Raw genomic sequence first — 15,837 nt, 5'->3', positions numbered from 1 at the left:
CAACCTCAAGAACTGTGAGAAATAATTCATTTTCTTTATAAATCACCCAGTCTGTAGTATTCTGTTATAAGAGCAGAAAACAGAGTAAGACAGTTTTCAGGATAGGGTGCCAGGTTTGTTTTGCGGACAATCTTGTTTTGCTTTACAAGAAGCCCTTGTGGCATTACTCGGAGTGTTCTACTGCTGACAGAAGCTCTGCAATAGTGACTATGTACTTTGTTTTGCTGATATACATCAAATCTTAGGTTTGTTGGAGTTAGTAGATCTCCAGAGATTAAGTAGGCAACGTTGCTATTATACAAATGAGGACATCAAAGGGTAAAGAGGTAAAGGGCTTTCAAAGAGTATTGCCACTAATTAGTATCTAAACAAGGGATATAATCTCCCTCATCTCACTATTAGTAAAGAGTTTCAGCTACTATTACACTTTATGCTTCTTCAGAAGAAATATAAACTTATTTAGTAAAACTATTGGTTTTTACGGTTATTGCTGTTGTGTTGTTAATATATAGAATGAGTGACTCCATCTCCTTTTCTTTATCCTCATGCTTATACATAACTGTCTGTCAGCTTAGGGTAAGTTACATAGCATGTCTGTGCCAGTTAATTTATGCTATGTTATAATAATAAATTATCTCACAATCTTAGACTTAAAACAACAAAGACTTATTTCTCAGTCATGTGCACACATATTACAGAGTGTCTGTGGCTCCATGTTTAATCATTCTTCTAGAATGAAGGATAAAAAGAAGATTCCATCTGAGCTATAATTGCTTCATGACAATAAGAAAGTAAGATGTTAGGGCCATGTAATAGCTATAATTTATTTTGCTGGGAGGTCACCCAAATAACTTCTGCCTATGTATTATTGGTGTATTAGTCCATTTTCACACTACAATATGGAAATACCTGAGACTGGGTAATTAATATAGAAAAGGGGGTTAATTGACTCACAGTTCTGCATGGCTTGGGAGGCTTCAGAAAACTTACAATCATGATTGAAAGTAATAGGGAAGCAAGGCACATCTTACATGGCAACCGGATAGAGTGAGGTACCAGGGAACTATCAGACCTCATGAGAACTCATTCACTGTCATAAGAATAGCATGGGGAAAACTACCCCCATCTAATCACCTTCCACCAAGTTCCTTCTCTGACATGTGGGGATTATAGCTGGACATGAGATTTGAGTGGGGACACAGAGCCAAGCCATATCAATTGGCTAAGCCTGATGTCAGTGTAATGGATTCAGTAGTCCTTCTATAGGTAAGGATTCAGTGCAGAATAAGGGAGGACAGCAAATATTTTCACTGTAGTACAATTTGCATGTACATACAATAGCTCAGAGAAAATAATGTGTCCATCTTCATTACTTTATTTCATTGGAACAATAGATTTTAAAGACTGATCACAAAAGGGCTGAAAATATGTAGAAAATTGAGTGTTTATTGGCTTTATCTGCTATATATATCTGAGGATTTCTGCTTGTACTATAAAGGAGTGAGCTCCTAATAAATTAATCTTCCAACAAATAAGAGCTATTGACTCTTAAAAAAGAACTACCTGAAGGCACTGGACACTGGAGATGGAAGCTAAGCAAGCATTCATTGAAACTTGGAGCATGTAACCAGCTTGGAAGTTGAAATTTGGAGTGTGTATGTAATTTTTTAACTGCTTTACACAGAAGGTAATCACAGCAGTGGTATTGGGCATGGGGCGGCTATAGCTCTGATAGAAAATGACTCACCCTTTTTTTTTTTTTTTTGGCAGAACAATCAAGGAAGAGAGTTAAAATACAAAAACAGCCTCTGCAAAGGAAGAATCCAATCCAGAGGAGAAGAAACCTCACACCTAAAATGTTGACATCTGATGCATCTATGAATAAGCAAGCTGAAAGCAATCAGGAGTTAAGATTTAAAGAACTAAAGTACACTCTGAGCCACTGCCATCACAGATAGATACTCTTTAATCTGCGTTTAAGTCACTTTTCTGCTAAACAAAAGCATCAACACTTTCTAAAGTGATATAAAAAAAAACCAGAGCCTAGATTTTTATTCATAATGATATTCATAATGTTCACAATTCAATCCAAAAATCACTTCATAAAGAGCCACAAAACAATGACCCATATTTAAGGGGAAAAGTTGACCAAACGTTGGAATTATCAGACACAAACTAAACAGAGTTATAACAATACTCAATCAGGTAAAGAAATATATACATGGAAGGCATTAAAAAATTAGGAAATACCAGTGTAAAAGTAGAAAACAAAAAAGCATAAAAAAAATTTAAAATTGATAACACAAAACCTGAAATATAGATTTCTTGGATAGGCTGGATTATTAAAATAAAGATGCCAAAAGAATCTAAGTAAAACTGCATCTAAATCAATAGAAATCATGCAATTTGTAAAAGAGACAAAAAGTTTATGAAAAAATATAAACTGAGCCCTAGAGAATAGTGGGACATTTCAAAAGGGCTAGCGCCTTATTAGGTAATTGAAGGTCTAGAAAGAAAAGAAAAAGTTCGAGACAAAAAATGTTTGAAGAAATGATGACCAAAACTTTCCAAATCTGATGAAAGAACTACATTTATAGACTACTAAAGGTCAGCAAACCCCAAATAGGACACATTTGAAAGAAGCATCTACACGGATATAGGTACCTCATAGTCAAGCTGCTGAAAGACAAATGGAACAAGAAAATCTTAAAAATATCCAGAAATTAACTTTACCTGTGGTGAAACAATGTTTCAAATGATGGTGGATGATGATATCAGAAACCATTAAGGACAGATGACATTGGCGCAACATATTTAAAATGCTGAAAAAAAAGAGAGAATAATAGTTAACCCAGAATTCTATATTTAGTGAAAATAGAACAGAGTTAAAATAAAGACATTTTCAGACAAAGTAAAATTATGGGAAATGCAAATACAATTATTCAGTCTTGAAGAGGGAATCGATACAGAAAAAGTCAGATTTTAGGAATAAATAAAGTTTAAACAAACAAAGATGAAGGATAATGACTGTATCATTAGGTAACAACATAACAATTTTCTTATAACTTTTTAAATATAGAAGATTAAAACAAAATCAAATGCATATGACATACTTTCAGCAAAGATATAGAAAATAAAATTTTAACAATTTAATATACATTTATCCCCCCAAGATTATAAAATCCTTACATAAAAACTAAACAAAATATACACAGGACATTTACGGTATGAAATAGAGAATAAAAAATTAACAAAAAATCTAAATAACAGATAAATATCCATGCACTGGAACAATCAATATTATTAAAATATAAATTCTCTTCAAAGTGATCTACAAATTCCATGCAACCTAAACAAAATGTCTAGAAAGTTCTTTTACAGAAAGTGACAGGTTGATTTTAAAATGTATGTATAAACAAAAATGACCTGGAATAGTCAAATCAATATTATACAAAAGAAAACCTGGAAAAACTACACTACCAGACTTCAGAAATTACAATAACATGGTAGTAATCACAATATTATTGTCACAAGCATAGATATGCATATTGCTGGAATAGAACAGAGTATCTAGAAATAGACCGAAACGTAGACGGTGAAATGATTTCTGACGAAAATGCCAAGACAATTCAATAGGGGAGAAGTACTGTCCGAAATATGTACACACCCAGCAAAGTTAACAGTACTGAGAAAGAAACAATAATTCTTCTTTGAGGGAAAACACAAATGATATGTAATAATGATATTAAATTTTGAAACTAAGTTGTATTTTTCTCACGGAAAGAGTGGGGAGGGTATTTCTAAGCAGAAACCTTCCAACAGCTAGTCCTTCAAAAGGTTTCTGAGAGAGCTTTCATTTCTCAGCATACAGCAGGGGGGAAAGATAAGGAAAATTCAGGGAGGTACAGAGGAGGCTCTATGCTTTTCTCTGAAGACATAATTAATGCTTTTGCTTCCTCAGTTTCTTTCTCATAGTTAACCTGTATTCTTGCAAAAACAGAGTAAGTCCCAAAGACTGTCCTTCTTACTATTTAATAGCTGTCAGGAAAAAAGTTTAAATATCAAGAGAATAAGAACCCCTCTTTTAGACCTCTTTGTCTCCAACATCATTCTTCAAAATGAACTAATATTGTGACAAATATTGTGCAGAAAAATATAATTAGCTGGCTTTAACCAACCTCTATGCTGACCTTGGGGTAAAAAAAAAAAAATCATGTTTTTATCCTTTTTCTGCTTATGCAAGACTGTGACCAGTTACTTCACCGCTGAACTTTTGATTCTGACAACGCCATCAGACTAGCATATCATGCCATTGAATGACATGCTTACAATGGCAGAAGCAGCATTAAAAACTGTATGTTCTCATTCACAAGTGGGTGTTGAACAATGAGAACACATGGACACAGGGAAGGGAACATCACACACCTGAGCCTGTTGGGGGATGTGGGTTAAGGGAGGCTAGGGGAGGCATAGCATTAGGAAAAACACCTAATGTAGATGACAGGGTGGCAGTTGCAGCAAACCACCATGGCACACGTATAACTATGTAACAAACCTGCATGTCCTGCACATGTACTCCAGAACTTAAAGTATAGTTTAAAAATGGCAATCTATTTAGTATATATGATATGACCTTTAATAAAAGTCAATAATATATGTTCTGCCTACTCTGTGAAAAGTCTCATGCTAAGCCTTTTGTTGGTGAATAAGCCTATGCAATGTTGCCTGTATCACAATAATTTCTGTGACTCTTAAAACACTGCTGACATTTTCTTGTATTAAACATTAGGAGCAGGTCCAGAGGGAACTGTGCCTCATTATTTTTTTCTTTGAATGTTTCATTCTTTCTTAAACTTCCTCATTAAATTAGCCATTATCTTCCCTGGATGTAAAAGTAGCTGACACAAAAGGGCCACATTGATGGTATAGTGATGAGTTTTACAGAATCAATTTTTAACTTTAAAATAACTAAATTGGAAGGGAGATGAAGCATGCAATTAAAACAAATTAAAACTGATAATGATTATCTGTAGAAAAAAAATATGTTCTGGTTTTTCCAGTAGTCCATATCTCTTCAAAACTAATTCCAGTCTCATCAAATTTACTTGTTATTGGCAGATTTTTCATTTGTTTGTTTTTAATATTCTTCTGTAACAGAAAAGCTGAACTTGTCATCAAAGATCGATTGTGTGATATAAGTTTTGAGCCATAGGTTATGATTTATTTTTAATTGCATGTTTCCAGAGTTTTGAGAAATTTTTTACAAGTAATTTCTAAGTGATAGTCACAAACACATGTGAACATACATATCCACACACAAGAATCCACAAACCACAAATGCATCTTGTAAGGTGTGAAAATTTGTGATTGTTATTTTTTAATGTTTTCAACTCTGTTTAGGTTGTAACTCAAATTTGCTCATACTAAAAACCTAAGCTAGTTTTAGTATTTTTTTCTCAATTCTTTTATTTAATCTAACATAATTGTCGGCATTATCCTTAATATCTATCCAGTGTGAGTATTGTTCTTTATTACAATTTCTACCACTGTAGTCTAAGTCACTAGTGTATCTACTTTGATCTCTGTCTTATCTTTCATTCCCGACTCTGCTTTTATCGTACTAAATTGCGTATCACACACAGAAGCCAAAATGATCCATTTAGAACATAAATCAGATCCTGTTGCTTTCCTATGTAGATTTCAATGACATTTTACTGAACTTAGAATAAGACGCAAACAATTATCATGGTCTATGAGAGACTGTACAGTCAGACAACGACTCATGACATTGTCTTTCTCTCCTTCCGCTCTTTTTCTCATTCATTTGACTCATTGATACTGGACATGTTGGTGCTCGTTGGAAATAGCAATTCTTTTCTGGCTCGCTCCCTTTATGCTTGGTGTTTCCTCATCCTGGACTATCCTTTGCCCACACCTTGGTCTGAATTACTGCCTTTCTTCATTAAGGGATTTGCCTAAACATCTCAACTGAGAGAATGTCCCTCAATAATCCTATTTAAAGTGGCATGCCAGAAGTAGAAAATGGTTTATTTTGTTTAAAGTGCTACCAAATGTTGAAACTAATTATTTTAGGGAAAAATCACTGAAGATTTTTGAATCGTACTTTTTCTCATCAGCTAGAAAAGTGGTAGAAAATAAGGTATCTTCATATACTACAGCAAAAATCTGAGGAAACTGGCTCCTTGGGAAGCCAGGGAAATGGCTCCTTAACTACATAACACAGTAAAGATATAAAATTCTATTTTACTTGTGATTGTAAATAATTGGGGGCAATATTTTTCTGACAGTGCTGATATGGGAAAACCATATATGTAATACCTACATTTGTTTGATGCCTTGGATTTTACAGTTTCACAGATATTTGTATGGTTTTCTTCAAAATCATCCTGTGACAATAAAAATAGTACTACATGTATTATCGTCATTGATACAAGAGAAACTGAGGCCCCAAATAGTGAAATGGCTTGCATCCACAGCCTACAAGCGTTAGATTTTGTACCTTATGCCAACTTTTATAACTACAAATTTAGTATTTTTTTCCATAGAAGTATATAACAGAAGATCTAAATGGCAGAGAAAAATATACAAATCCAAATAGTCAATCTAGATCCATGTTGATGAATTATCTATTAATTCTGAGGGTGCTGATACAAATACTGAACCATTTCTGCCTATGCAAGGAAAGATACTTTTTCTTTTGTTAACAGTTATAAAAGAAAAAAAGAATTTACAGTACAGTTGTAGAGAGTTAACAGTAGTCTTTAAGTTCCAGAGTTTGTCACCACAAACGTGAGGCTTTCAGAGACCTTAAAATTAACTACCTCCATTGCCAGTTGATCAGCTGCAGAAGACAGTGTATATATCTTTATTAATTTGATTAAACAAGCTTAATATGTTTTTCTTTCTTTCTAGCAACATGAGCTATATGAAAATCTCCAAAGAGTATGCATTTCTTGACATGATTTATTCCTGACAAGCTGTCAAAGCAGCATAAAGCCAAGACTCCAAGGAATGAATATAAATGAAGATTGCCACCCTATGTACAATATGCAAGAAGGTGGTTTCTCCATGTCATAGATCCTGGAGGTGTAGGTTTAAGAGAGTTTTGATCCATTAGAACTCTAGATATGAGAAGCATTGTGTAGCTATTTATTTTACAATTACAGAGGGAGCACCACACTTCAATTATGATGGTTCTAGAATATCACCGTCATGACTACTGCTTTGAACTTTAACATGTTATTAGCAGAGAAATTAGCACAGAACACAAAGTTTTCTGTTTAAAAATGTATGTCATTGTTTACTCTTTAAATTTGTATTAATTTCTACTATTTTCAATGTTCTGTGTTAAATTCCAAGGAAGACACAGAGATGGTTATTGATTTTCTGTCCTATCATGGTTATTGTCTAGAGGATGGATGAAATGTTTATGCAGATGACCAGAGGATGAAGAAGAAAGTAATAATTTCTATAAAGGAATATGATGTTTTGGGGTTTGGGAAAATGCTTATTCTCATCATAGAGTCTGGGTTTCAGAGCTGGGTAATTAGAGATTATTTAGTCTATTCTTGTAATTTCAGATACGAGGAAATCTAAACCCAGGTTGGAAAAATAGTTTTTTTAGTTTATACAGCTACTTAGTAACAGATTCAGGAGCAAAACAAGCTATCTAAGTTCCTAGTCTTCTGATAATTATAGGAATGGATGCACACAATAATTAAAGATGGTAGTTAGCCTTAGAGCTCAGGAGATTTGAACACCTGGATGTATTTTATACCAGGCAGACAACTGGTTGCCACATTCACCATTTAGAATCCTGGCCAGCTTCTCATACCATATCAAACTATGACTTTTCCAATGGGACTCTTCAAGAAAATGGTCCAGGGCTTTAAAAAAAGAAGCAAATCATTCTCAGAAAACTGACACAAAAACAGATAATCAATCACCACTTTTTCTCACTCATAGGTGGGTGTTGAGCAATGAGAACACATGGACACAGGGAAGGGAGTATCACACACTGGGGTCTGTTGCGAGGGAATAGGAAGGGACAGCAAGCAGTGGGGAGCTTGGGGACGGTAACACATGGAGAAATGCCAGATACAGGTGACGGGTTGATGGAGGCAGCAAACCACATTGTCATGTATGTACCTATGCAACAATCCTGCATGATCTGCACATGTATCCCAGAACCTAAAGTGCAATAAAATATATACATTAAAAGAATTTTAAAAAGAAAAGAAACAAAAACAATTGTAGCCTTCAGCAATCTGTACAACATCTAACTCAAATTCCTCAAGATTCTGCCTCATCACAAATCTATCTACAACCTTTAACACCAGTGCCTTCAACCAGCGCCATTGACACAATATCTTGACCAGTCTTGGGTTCATACTGCCTGTTGGACAGTTACACCTTAATACCTAAATGGAAATAGAACTATAATAAAATGGTAAATCTCTAAAGCTGAGGTCATTACCTGTCTTGCCTTGGTATGTTTCTCCTGTTCTATGCTCTCTCTCTCTTTGTACAATTAAACCTGCAAAATTTAAAATAATTTGTCAATTGTGTTTTTCCAATCATAAGTCATTTTCTATCCTTGTCTCCTGCTCTGTAAAAGCTTCCCTGGCTTTTCTTTTCCCTGTGCTCTACCACTTACTAGAGTTGACAAGTTTCTTAAAATCCCTGGGTGTTACCATCTGCAATTGTAAAGGAAGGATGGTCATTTCAGTTACCTTAAAGAAGATTATTATGCTGGGATCATGAGGGTTATTGGATGACTTTTTCTGCTTATTTATCTTTTGTGTTACTTTTTACATTTTCTGTAAAGGGCATTTATTTAATAATGACCAAATAAATGCACGAAATTAAAGCAAAAGATCATAAGAATTTTCTCGTGCCACTTTTGGATTTTTATTTGAAAATGATAGTTTCCTCTCTTAAATTCAAAGAGTAACAACTAGTTATACAATGAAAAGTCCCTCCGTCAGCGGCAAAAACTGATATCCTAAGCTGTGCCAGTTCAACACCTTTCTTAACATTGATCTATAGAACCTGGAATAAAGAAGCCATATCCTTTAAGGGAAGGGGCAGTGTTGCTACACTGAAAGGAAATAATACTGGAATGGCCAGGGGTCATATCTTATTTAAAATATGAATAATGAAGCCAAGCACAAATAAGAAAAGAGACAGATAATATTTTAGCAATTCTGAGTGCATAATTCCTACCCTAGGTGCTTTGTTTTTCTATATCTCTTGCTTTCAGCTTTAAGCTACTGTTCCCAGCCAGCGAGCTTCTTTTGTATAAGATAATTTGAGCTGAGTTCTTGCCTTTTGCAACTGAAATAATTCCTATTAATACACACACTAAAGCAGTACATTTACCTCCTCCTTTGTTACTTTGCATTCTGATAAACAGAATGTTATTCATCATACACAATGTAAATCTTACTAAATTTCATAAAGAAAGCAGTATTAAATCCACAAGTGCCTCCTAAATATTCAAAGAAAGATATGTTTCAGGACTTGATATAATTTTAGTATTCGTGTATTTATTTGATTACAATGTATTATTATAAACTGGAAACACTTTTCTTGATAAATAATAGATGAGTCCAAAACCTATTAGCTTCCAACCTTGATGAGTACATGTTACAGAATTTTACTCTTTGGTATCCCTTGAAATAGGAGTCAAATGGCTATATATTGGAGGAGACATTGAACTAAGACACAGATGCTTCCATCTGGACATCTAGTCAACCTTTAAAGCTGAGCTAATCTAGAGTAGCTAGTTGTACAACACTGAAGAGTTTGTTTTACTTCAGTTTCTTCATCTATAAGAACTTCATTTGAATGACCGCTAGAGTCCCTCCTTGTAGTCACATTCTAATGAACATCAATTTCATAGTAAATTTAACTTCAAAGTAACAAGTCTAACCCTAATCCAGTCCAGTTTATGTTGAATGAATAAAACATTGTTTTATTCTCCTGTTTACATAAATATGAACTAGACACTTCAGAAATCTTCTATTTTTATTTCTTTTATATAGTCACTATGACTTAGGTGTTCCTGAATAATCTAGATTAATTAAAGCATTATATATCATTTTATATTTCAAAATCATTAGTAAAAAAAAATGTTACCTTTCTGGTGGATTGACTATTCTGTGATTATACCAGATCTATGAAAAATTTTCCTAGATATATTAAATAATTCTATTTTTAGGTTTATTATAAGAACTGTAGTTCCAAATATCTTTTATTTAAACAAACTCACATTTTCTTTGAGTGGCAGTTAAAGAGATACGGACATCTTTTTAGAAAAGAATTAAATCAAGGTTTTCTTTGGGCATGCAATTGCTCAGCCTTGATATAGATTTTTAAGTTAGCATGCTAAAACCATGGGGTTCTCTTTCTTTTCTTTATTTTTTATTAAATTAAGAACCCATGAAATGAAATGATGTTACTGTGAAACTACATTTTGCAAATAGAATGAGAGTAACCAATTTTCTACTGTTTTTTTTCTGCCGCATTAACATAATTCCATTAAGAGTATCTACAGAGAATTTCTGGTATGCAAGACCATACATCAGATATTGCAGAAGATAAAAGAATTGAAACAGAAGTAACCCTATTCTAAGGTGAATGCCTTGTCCAGCAAAACAAATAAAATGCACACATACAAAAAATGTATCATCATTACATACTTATTAAGCATCTTTTTGTCTCCAGAAAGCTTACCTTTTAAAGAGAGAGACATACATAAAATAACTTCAAATAGTGCTATGAAGAAAGTGAAAGATGACAATAAAATAGGCAATAACTGGGAAGTTACTTTATTGGATGATGAGAGAGCTTTTTGCAGTGGTAGAATATAAACTAAGACCTGAATAACAAGAAAGAGCCAATCAGAAAGATCTGAAGAAAGTTTCAGGATGAGTGAATAGTTCAAGGCATTAAGGCATTAATATGACATGTACCATATATTACTAGTAAAAGGAGGATTATGCTGAGGCACCCTAGGACAAGGGGCCATGAGAATTCAGAGGTGTAAAAAGAACATATGTAAAAGTAGATATAGAAGATTGTAAATGAACCTCAAATTTGAGTGGGTTTCATTAAATGACATGTCAAGGTCAAGGAACAGAACCCAAGATACAAGAAAAAGAATAAACTAAGAATTTTAATACACCGTTATAGTCTCAAATTATGTAGTGAGGTTTAATACTTACCAAAACAAAATGAAAAAGTAGCGCCAGGAGTTCTTTAGTGGACTTTTCCATAAAATATAATGAAAAAACAGATACTGACTTCTTATAGAATCTCAGAGCAAGTACTTCCCCATAATATCCAAGATATTAATACTTTAGGAAATAAATCTGATTTTAATTACTAAAACTTGAAATTATATGTTTTATTCTCTTGTCCTGTGTGATTTATTTTTAATACTCATTTATAAAAATCCTTCTCTCAGAATTTTCTAGGAAATAATTGTGATTATTTCAGAATTATTTGTGAAAGGATTTGTAAAGTTAAGAGCTAAGGAAACTATAAAGCTTACCTAACCCAAAACTTTTAATTTACAGATGAAGAAGAGATCTAGAGAAGTAAATCTAGCCCATTATCACAAAAGCAATTGAATAGGTAATCAAGACTTGAACCTTATTCCACATTGATTCCCAATCCTTTTTTTATTGTTTCCTTATTTTTCAATTATGGGCATAATTACTTGTATAAACATATATAATAAAAGTAAAACTGTATATATGGTGTAAAATGTGTGTGTGTGTCTGTGTGTGTGTGCGTGTGTGTGTGTAAAATGCATGTGTAGATAATTAAATCAAGCTATTTAACATACATTTTACCTCATGTATTTAGCATTTTTTGTAATGTGAAAATTGTTGGTCAAAGGACACAAAATTAGTCAAAGGGTACAAAGTTTCAGTGATACAAGACGAATAAGCCCTGGAGATTTACCATATAACATAGTGCCTATGGTTCATTTCATATTGTATACTTTCAAATTTGCTGGAGGCTATACCTTATGTTATCTCTTCTTATGACAGAATACTAATAAATAAAGAGGGCAGGAGGAAACTTTTGGAGATAATGGATATGTTTATGGCATATACTGTGATGAGGATTTCCTGGGTGTACACTTATCTCCAAAATCATCAAGTCATATAATATTAAATAGATATAGTATTTTTATATGGTCAATTATATCTCAATAAAGTAGTTTTAAAAATGCCTGAGAAAACTCAGGCAACTAAAACATAGTGAGATATGAAGAATATCTGATATAATTTATTTAAATAAAAATTTTAAACATAATATATTTGGATGCCATTTATATATTACGACTAGGGGTGATCTAAGCTAAGCTTTTTTTCTTTAAATAATGTCACACTCCTTCACTTGCACTCAGATATGATTTCTAAAGAGGTCAAAGAAAAGGGCTGAATTTGTAAGATTTCTTGACATAAAGATATCAATGTATCCGAAATATCACACTGTCCTATCACTCACTCAGGGATTTTTGAAAGTTAGCCTTCATTTTTATCTAAAAGCACAATGTAAAAATCTGTTAATGCAACTTCTGAATATTTCATACCAAATCCCTAAGTATTGTTTAGGCATTAGAGAAGAAACTTGAAGACCCTTGTATTTATCTTTACTAGATTAAGGATGATTAAGAAAACAGTCCAGGTGAGGTGGCTCTCGCCTGTAATTCCAGCACTTTGGGAGGCAGAGGCAGTTGAATTACCAGAGGTCAGGAGTTCAAGAGCAACCTGGCCAACTTGGTGAAAATCCATCTCTACTAATAATACAAAAAGAAAAAAAAAAATTAGCCCGGCATGGTGGCAGGCGCCTGTAATCCGAGCTACTTGGGAGGTTGAGGCAGGAGAATCTCTTGAACTCGGGAGGCGGAGGTTTCCGTCAGAGGAGATTATGCCATTGCACTGAAGTGCAATGGGCAACAAGAGGGAAACTCCATTTCAAAAAGAAAGAAAGAAAAGGAAAAAATGTTTTTAATTAACCTTTAAATATAAAAATATTTACATGAAAGCACAGCAGGTTATAAGGTTAACAAAAGGTCAACCCTTTTTAAAAAATTTCTTTTAATGCTATTTGCATATGAACAGCTGCCTAATTATTTTTATATTAAATGCAAAATAGATCCATAAATGCTACTAAAATAAAACTCAAAATGGACACACCACATAGACATAAGTATTTAGAATTCAGTGTCTTAGTTGCCTTATCCAAAAAAACCAGTTTGTGTGTGAATCATCTCATTCATCACTTAATAATCAGTTATTTTTGGATAGAATGCCTAAGCCCAATACTGGCAATGACATCAGAATTCAGTTTAATGAGAATGGCTATTTCTGAGTGAAACGGAGAAAAGTGAGAACAAGAACAACATGACCAGTTCCTAAGAATGCATATAAGTTCCAATTTGGCTGGCTAATGGATTTTTAAAGATTGTCCCAGATCTTTCCTTTAATTCCATTGATTTGATTTTCCATTTCTCTCTCCATTCTCTGTCAGATTCATTTTAGTTGTGAGCAGTATCATACCAATGCTCAAAGCCAAAAATGTTTTCTAGTGAGTTAGACTAAGCTTGGGTTGATACTGGTTCCAAATATATACATATATACATATATATATATATTTCTCAGCAAGACAAATTTATTTTTTTATTTTTATTTTTTTATTGCATTTTAGGTTTTGGGTTACATGCGAAGAACATGCAAGATTGTTGCATAGGTACACACATTGTAGCGTGGTTTGCTGTCTTCCTCCTCCTCACCTGTATCTGGCATTTCTCCCCATGCTATCTCTCCCCAACTCCCCACCCCCCACCGTCACTCCCCTATTGCCCCCAACAGACCCCAGAGTGTGATGTTCCCATCCCTGTGTCCATGTGTTCCCATTGTTCAACACCCACCTATGAGTGAGAACATGCGGTGTTTGATTTTCTGTTCTTGTGTCAGTTTGCTGAGAATGATGGTTTCCAGGTTCATCCATGTCCCTACAAAGGACGTGAACTCATCGTTTTTGATGGCTGCATAATATTCCATGGTGTATATGTGTCACATTTTCCCTGTCCAGTCTATCATCGATGGGCATTTGGGTTGGTTCCAGGTCTTTGATATTGTAAACAGTGCTGCAATGAACATTTGTGTGCATGTGTCCTTATAGTAGAACGATTTATAATCCTTTGTATACATACCCAGTAGTGGGATTGCTAGGTCAAATGGTATTTCTATTTCTAGGTCCTTGAGGTATCGCCACACTGTCTTCCACAATGGCTGAACTAATTTACACTCCCAACCGTGTAAAAGTGTTCCTATTTCTCCACATCCTCTCCAGCATCTGTTGTCTCCAGATTTTTTAATAATCACCATTCTAACTGGCATGAGATGGTATCTCAATGTAGTTTTGATTTGCACCAAATATATTTTTTAAAAAAAAGAAAGAAAAGATGAGAGATATATTAGTGAAATGCAATAGCACCAAATGGGAAAAGGATACACTTGTTGAATATGAAATAGACACTTAACTTCTCTCACATTCATTTGGCACAACTGTAGATCAGAATATTAGATTTACCCTTTATCCTCTAATATTGTTTTAATCTTATTACTACTATATAAACTTTTAGAATTAGATGATCTCTAAATTAACATTAGAGATCATCTGGAATCCTTGTACCCAAAGTAGTCCATACATCATTTGAGTTGGATTAAAATCTTTGTGCACTGCAACCTTCACCTCTTGGTTTCAAGAGATTCTCTTGCCTCAGCATCCCAAGTAGCTGGGACTACAGGCGCACACCACCACGCCCAGCTAATTTTTGTATTTTTAGTAGAGATGGGGTTTCGCCATGTTGGGCAGGATGGACTCGATCTCTTGACCTCATGATCCACCTGTCTCAGCCTCCCAAAGTGCTGGGATTACAGGTGTGAGCTACCCCACCCAGCCTGTGCATTTATTTCTATGGAGTGGCTCCTTAGAGGTTTCTGCCCAATACAAAGACATTTCCGGAATCACTCCTAATCTTTCAATGGTTGGGAAATTTAGGCCCGCGTAAGAATCACGACTCCTCTGCTTCACAAGTTCAGCATCAGCAATTGGAAGCCTCATACCCTTAGTCATAGGCTAATGTTTTTTTATTTGACATCAGATGATATTTAGTTTTTCAACTAAAATTGTTTGTTGATAATAATCAGATTCTTCAACTTCAGTTCAATGTGCTTCAATGTCCTGGTACAGGATTTCTGGGCGATTTTGGATTAAAAAACAAAACAAAACATCTTTTTATTATGAACTCAGCCTGTTTTCTCTCAGCACAGGTTATTTGCTGGAGCTTAGACTACCAGTATTCTGAAATAGTTCTTAGAGATGATATACAACTGCTTATGCTTCTATCAATAGCAGTCCTTCCATACTTTCCCTGTACCCAGTTATCTGTCTACCTAATTATTTAACTACCAATAAAGCCAAATATGTACAGTGAAGGTGAACTTTGAATGGTCTTGTGATTCTGAATTTAGTGTAAGTGAGGTCCTCACCAGCATGGAAGCTTGTCTTTAACATAATTGCCACAAAAATGTACAATATTAAGCACCTTCTTCTGTCTCTCCTTTACTCACCCACTAAGCTCTCTTGTGGATCTAATCACAGTCACAAATCACCCCTTCTGATTTATAAGTATCTAACAGTCTTGATTTATCAATCTTAATTAACTTGCTTTAGAAGCACTAACCAGAAAGGAGAAGCAAAGAGAAAGAGATTAGAAAAGAAAACTTA

The 15,837-nt window shown here is 34.2% G+C and overlaps 1 protein-coding gene across 1 annotated transcript in view; it reads right to left on the bottom strand.

Annotated features, from left to right (window-relative positions):
• The window catches only part of CCDC50 (coiled-coil domain containing 50), a 441,292-nt gene that overhangs the window by 164,489 nt on the left and 260,966 nt on the right, over nucleotides 1-15,837 (bottom strand). Inside the window, exon 17 of the transcript XR_012518864.1 lies at nucleotides 2,734-2,822. The gene's annotated coding sequence lies outside the window, so the exon portion shown is untranslated. The remainder of the gene's footprint in view (nucleotides 1-2,733; nucleotides 2,823-15,837) is intronic.

This window comes from Saimiri boliviensis, chromosome 8, assembly GCF_048565385.1.
Source record: "Saimiri boliviensis isolate mSaiBol1 chromosome 8, mSaiBol1.pri, whole genome shotgun sequence".
NCBI classification, from domain to species: Eukaryota; Metazoa; Chordata; class Mammalia; order Primates; family Cebidae; genus Saimiri; species Saimiri boliviensis.
Note: the sequence above shows the minus strand (reverse complement) of the source record. Positions and strands in the feature narration are given on the sequence as shown.